Source organism: Tauraco erythrolophus, unplaced genomic scaffold, assembly GCF_009769465.1.
Source record: "Tauraco erythrolophus isolate bTauEry1 unplaced genomic scaffold, bTauEry1.pri scaffold_53_arrow_ctg1, whole genome shotgun sequence".
Taxonomy (NCBI): Eukaryota; Metazoa; Chordata; class Aves; order Musophagiformes; family Musophagidae; genus Tauraco; species Tauraco erythrolophus.
In genome coordinates, this window is record NW_028238621.1 from 199303 (window position 1) to 205991 (window position 6689).

At 51.3% G+C, this 6689-nt stretch overlaps 1 pseudogene; it reads left to right on the forward strand.

Annotated features, from left to right (window-relative positions):
• Positions 1 to 5232: 5232 nt before the first annotated feature.
• On the forward strand, positions 5233 to 6264 carry LOC147525882 (olfactory receptor 14A16-like; annotated as a pseudogene).
• Positions 6265 to 6689: the final 425 nt, after the last annotated feature.

Here is a 6689-nt window from a genome sequence, read left to right on the forward strand (position 1 = left end):
GATCTGGATGAGGGAATTGAGTGCACCCTCAGCAAGTTTGCAGATGACTCTAAACTGGGAGGTAGTGTTGATCTGCCTGAGGGTCGGGAGGCTCTACAGAGCGACCTGGACAGACTGGTTCGATGAGCTGAGGCCAACTGTATGAAATCCAACAAGATCAAGTGCCGGGTCTTGCACTTGGGCCACAACAACCCCCTGCAGCGTTACAGGCTTGGGGAAGTGTGGCTGGAAAGCTGCACAGCAGAGAAGGACCTGGGGGTGCTGGTCGACTGCCGATTGAACAGGAGCCAGCAGTGTGCCGAAGCAGCCAAGAAAGCCAATGGAATCCTGGCATGGATCAGAAACAGTGTGGCCAGCAGCAGCAGGGAAGTGATTGTCCCCCTATACTCAGCACTGGTGAGGCCACACCTGGAGTACTGGGTCAAGTTTTGCACCCCTCACTTCAAGAAGGATGTTGAGGTGCTGGAGCGGGTTCAGAGAAGGGCAATGAAACTAGTGAAGGGTTTAGAGAACTGGTCCTACGAGGAGCAGATGAGGAACTGGGACTGTTTAGCCTGGAGAAGAGGCTCAGGGGGGAACTTATCGCTCTCTACAATTACCTGAAGTTGTAGGGAGATGGGGATTGGTCTCTTCTCCCACATTATTGATGACAGGACGAGAGGGAATGGCTTCAAGTTACGCCAGGGAAAATTTAGGTTAGATATCAGGAAAAATTTCTTTCCAGAGAGGGTTGTGAAGTATTGGACCAGGCTGCCCAGGAAGGTGGTGGAGTCCCCATCCCTGGAGGTGTTTAACAGCCGTGTGGATTTGGTGTTGAGCAACATGGTTTAGGGACCCTGACAGTGCCGGGTGAATGGTTGGACTCGATGATCTTGAGGGTCTCTTCCAACCGAATGATTCTATGGAGAATGCCGACTGCTGGGGGTGGCTCTGCTCAGTAATTCACGTGAGCTGAGCTTGCTGACCAGCATCCTTGGATGCAACCTGTCCGATCCCATGGACCATGGGAAGGGTGGTGTTTGCTGAAGTAACCCCTAGCTCGATCCCCATCCACTGCCAGCAGTTCCTTTCCAGAGTCCTGCCTCAAAGCACAAAGGCCTGGGAGACCTCAATGCTGCTGAGGTAAAGAGGGCATAAATCTGTCTACATCTCCTCTTATTAAATCCAGCATTGGTCCCACATTCTCTCTGTTCCTTCTTTAACTGTTCCTGATGTAGCAACAGCTCATCTTGGTTCTCATTGCCTTCCCTTTCCAGTTTCAACTGAGTTTTTAGAAGGATCATTGCTGTGCCTAAAGGACGCTGCCCTTGCAGACAAGATGTATCCAGGCACATTGTGAAAATGATTGGTGTGTTCCTTGACTGTGTCATCAAGGGAGTTAGTGAAGACCCTGGCGTGATGCGCTTCATGTCCATGCAATGTCTGCAGCTGTTGGGTAGAGGAGGGACAGCCCCATCTCTGAGAACTGATGCCTCTGACTGATGGCCACAGTCAATGGCACACAGGCAGCAGATCGCCCTCCCTGCAATGTTGTTGGGGTGTCTGTGATACCTGAAAAGGAAACCGAACTTTCCAAGACTCGTTTAGAAAGCAGGTATTCTTTATCGCAGCGCTGGGTGCACGGGGGATTTCTCCTCCTAGCGTGCACACTGGCTTCTGGACAGAAAATTAGTTATACACTACAATCATGCATAATTCATAACATATTTACATATTCTTAAATTTTCTCCCGCTTTTCATGTAAATTACTTCCCATGCTCAGTTTTCCTTCTCCGCCACTTTCTTTGGGTCTGGGGTGTAGTTAGAGTAGGTGGTCCATGAGTCGGTGGTCGCGATCTCCCCCTGCCAGAATTACCTTTTCCCCCAAGTCACTGCATGTTCACAGTTTAGAAAAACCTGATAACAAAGTTTATGCAGTTTCTGCAGTTTCTGGGATGTTCCCTCCAAGGGCAGACAGTTCTTGATAAGAGTCTCTGTTTTAATCACTGCTGACAGCTTCAAGGATGGATGTCTTGTTAGTTTCTTTAGGTATGTGTAAATCACCTACTGCCAACTGAACCCTTCATGAAACTGTTACACAAAACTTTAACCCCTTTATTGTTGGGTAACATCTGCCACAAGCGTGCTTGGAGTGGGAACTGCTTTCCTGTAAGTCTTCTAGTGTTCCTGCAAGCCTGACATCTTATGTAGCTCTATGGGCCCAGATTTGAACACGGAGTTGAGGAGATACCCTGAACTCTGTAAGGCAAGGTGGAGTTGAACATGAAACAACTGCCAAAGTAGTCAGTGGTGATCTAATAAATAGAGCAGAAGGAGAAGAGTGAAACTGAGTTTCCCTATGGCACATGACTCAAATCAGTCCAACAAATACCTCTCTAGGAGATCCCTTCTTGTCCCTGTCTGTCCTGTCTAAAGATGGAACAAGAAAAGGTGATTCTTGGAGCTGATACTTTTCCTGACAGGAGAAATGCCAGAGCTGAAAAGAAGTGTCTCTCCCCATCTGAGGAAAGGAACATCAGTGGTTGCTTCAGGCTGTTTCACAGCAGGTTCCGCTGGAGCCCCAGGGACACCTGGAGGGAGACCAGAGGGGGCAGAGAAGGTGCTGCCTTGGGCTGGTCCTCTGCTGCTGAGAGGCCGGGCTCCTGGGACACAGGGACCTCATGGCAAGCGGGCAGCGCTGCAGAGAGACAGCTGTGCCCAGGAGCAGCTCCTCTGCAAAGCCCAGCAGGGCTGAGGGCACTACCTGCGGGCATCCAGGGGAGAGGAGGGAGCAGAGAGGGGTTAAAGGCAGCCTAGGGTGGGACGACGATGAGAGCTCAGTGCAGGAGAGTCAACCAGGTGAGTCTCTGGCTGCAGGTCAGTGCAGGTGGGGTACATGGAGGGATCTCCTAAAGCTGCTACATCCCACAGTTTACAGGATCTGCCAGGATGACTCCCCCAGTTTCTCTATTGCAGAGGAGAACTCGCTCCTGAGCAGGATTTCCTGCTGCACCATCAGAGGGACAGGGCATGATGGCTGCCTTCTGCTGGGCACGGCTGCAGGGGTGTGCAGCCACGGGGGCCCAGGCCTGTCCTTCCAAGCAGGGTCCCTGCCCCTGTGTGGTCTTTGATATGGGGCAGGGACTCTGCTGCCTGCCAGGGTCAACACTCAGCTGCCTGAGGAGCTCCACACAGCACTGCCGGGAGAAGCTGTGGGTGGAAGGAGCCACCTCCAGTAGGACAGGGTCCTTCTGCTGTCAAGAGGGTGCTGTGTGGGTCAGGGCTGCTCACAGCTCCACGTTCCCACTAGCAAACTGCCAAGAGGACGTTTCAAGAGGAAGGTCAAGGCAGGATTCACTGTAGAGATAAAGAGATTTTCCAATTCAGATTTTTCAGATTTCTACTCTGAGGGTAGGGGGCAGGAGTGGGGATTGGGGTGAGGGAAGGAAAAAAATAGAAAAGGAAGGTGTCAAGTTTGAACAAGAACTTGAGACTCCTGATCTGGACCTTATGAGTGGTCAGGAGGTCTGCTAACAGCCACATAAAAGGCCTTCAGCCACTCCTCTGCCTCTGGACAGCACCAGGATCACCTTTACTGGACCCAGTAGGATGTTTCTGACCTGCCCTTCTCCACCTGCAACCAGGAGCCTGTGCCCACACAGTGCCCTGCAAACAGGCAGGTTTCTGTAGGGCCAAGGTGAGTGTACAGAGGGTGGGACGGGTTCCATGAGCACTAACAGGAGAAAGAGATGGACTGGAAAGCACCATCCACGGTGAGAATTTCCAGGCAGCAGAGGTATGACCAGGGTATGAGAGGAAACTGAAACCAGAAATGTTGTGGGAGGGAGAATTCAGAAAACTCCGTATCAACCCCCTCCAAAGGAGACCTCTCCTCTCAACAAGCCCCTTGTCTCCTCTCCCACCAGCAAAGCCCTCAGGGCTGTGGGGTCCGAGACATGACCCACCTTCTCTGCAACCAGAGTTCCCACAGAGTCGCGGTGCAGCTCTCCAGCCACGTGCCCCGGTCCCTCCACAGAGCACAGGGGCTGAGAGCAACTGCCCGGCACTGCTGGTGTCTGGGAGGTGGCAGGCATGGCTGGGCCAGGGGAACACTGTGCCCACCTGCCTCTGCTCTGGCTTCTCCCAGCCAGACCCTCGCTGGAGTTCTCCTTCTTTCTCCACTTGTCTGTGGCGTTGCTGCTGTTATCTTGTTCGTGCTGTCAGGCTCTGTGGGGATGGGAGTTTCAGCTGCAGAGGCACACGCTGATCTGGTGGGTCCTTTCCTGCAGGTGTGTCCATGGGAACAAGCATCCCAGCTTTCCTCTCCTCTGTGGGGCTGTGGACAGTGCAGTCGTCTCCTCTGTGGGGCTGGGGAAGGTGCTGGTTTTCCCTTAGTGAGACGCCGTCATGAAATCACTTCTGTATCTCCTTGAGGTGTCCTGAGCTGTGAGCTGCCCTCCACAATGCAAATCTGTCCCACAGCACCTTTGTGTTTTCTGAAAGCCCCACGGGTAAGCACAGAGATGCTGTGACCAAGGAAATGCTGTTGGGTTGGTGCAATGAGCCGTGTGTGTCCTGGGCTGGAAGTGGGGTGCTGAGACCTTGAGAAAGGGTGAGACATTTCGAGGTGTGCAGTGGATCCCTCCGCTCTCAGCAGTGTCCTGATGACTTTTCTAGGAAACATGACAGTGTGATGGCCCTCGATCTCGGAAAGGTGCAAGCCCAGGGTGTCTGGAACTGAGGGACAGCCCAGCTTCCCCCACTTCATCTAAGCCACAGGCCATCCTCTTGCCTTGCAGGATTCACCCCGTTCTCCCTGAGTGCAGCAGAAATACTGAGGGTTTCTGACATCCCAAAGCAATCCTCAGATAGGATGGTGGAATTTTTTTTTTTTTAAACCCCTTCAATCTGCCTTCTTCCATCCTCGTTCCTTAGCACTGGGAGAGCAGGTGCTGACCAGCCCTTCTGCGTTAGGGGTGGTTTCATCTGACAATGTTGAACACCAGGACCGGTCCCTGCTTCCACCGTTTCCCGTGAACTCACTGCTGCAGAGCAGGGCTGACGCCTCGGCAGCCAGCGGGCAGAGGCCCAGCTCCTCCCAGCACATTCAACCAGCACGAAACCAGAGCTTCAGCCATGGACCTGATGAAGGTATCCTAGAAAAGGGAAACATGGGGGTGGGCTGTGTTGCAAGGGGAAGGTCTGTAGGACATGGCTTTGGTTTTGCTAAGAAAAGTCTACCCTAACTTGTCGATGGCTTTCCTTCCTTGCACTGGTCCCCATGCTCAGATGCTGCAAATATCCAACAGCAGCTCCATCACTGAATTCCTCCTCCTGGCATTCTCACACACACGGGAGCTGCAGCTCTTGACCTTCTGGCTCTTCTGGGCATCTACCTGGCTACCCTCCTAAGAAACGGCCTCATCATCACAACCATAGTCTGTGACCACCACCTCCACACCCCCATGTACTTCTTCCTCCTCAACCTCTCCTTCCTTGACCTGGGCTCCATCTCCACCACTGTTCCAAAAGCCATGGCCAATTCCCTGTGAAACATCAGGGCCATCTCCTACTGGGGAGGTTCTGCCCAGCTCTTTCTGTTTCTCTTTTGATGTCAGCAGAGTTTTATCTTCTCACTGTCACAGCCTACGACAGTGTGCTTGCCATCTGCAAATCCCTGCACTACGGGACCATCCTGGGCAGCAGAGCTTGTGTCCACATGGCAGCAGCTGCCTAGGCCAGTGGGTTTCTCAATTCTCTCCTGCACACGGCAAACACATTTTCACTACCACTCTGCAAGGGACTCTGCAAGATCCACTCTGCAAGGTCCAATCTGTGGACCAGTTCTTCTGTGAAGTCTCCCAGATCCTCAAGCTCTCCTGCTCACACTCCTACCTCAGGGAATTTCGGCTTTTTCTATTTAGTGCTTTCATCTTTTTGGGGTGTTTCGTGTTCATTGTGGTGTCAGATGTGCAGATCTTGAGGGCTGTGATGAGGATCCCCTCTGAGCAGGGAAGGAACAAAGCCTTTTCCACGTGTTTCCCTCACCTGGCCGTGGTGTCCTTGTTTTTGAGCTCTGCCATGATTGCCTACCTGAAGCCCCTCTCCATCTCCTCCCCATCCCTGAATCTAGTCATTGCTGATCTGTACTCGTTGGTGCCTCCAGCAGTGAACCCCCTCATCTACAGCATGAGGAACCAGGAGCTCAAGGAAGCACTGTGGAAACTGATGACAGGATGTTTTCCAGAAGTTACAGTGTGTCCATCTTCAACGTATGACTCATAGTGTAACTCATTACTGGCTCAGTCTTTCTTTATTACTATTGTGATGGTCATTCTTGCTTGGTAGGGATTTTAGTTTATCTTAATTTATGTTTATTAATTCTAATCTATGTTATTCATTTTATTTTATTAATTCTAATATATTCTTTTTTATAATATTGTCAACAAATAAATAGGAACACTCCACTTTTTCTTGATTATCTGTCTCACTCGTATGACCCAGCGACCGTGTAATTAAGGAGCTTTACTCCTTCTCTAATTAAACAAACTAAATGTACCTGCATTGACTTGTCTATCTGAGACTCAAACAACTAAAACTGAATCAAATGTTTTGCCTCATTGGTTCCCTACAAAGGCAGAGGGGAAAAGAAACATCTAAAACCATCCTTGGAGAAAGGATAATGGGACAATCATGGAGTCTATCCCTAC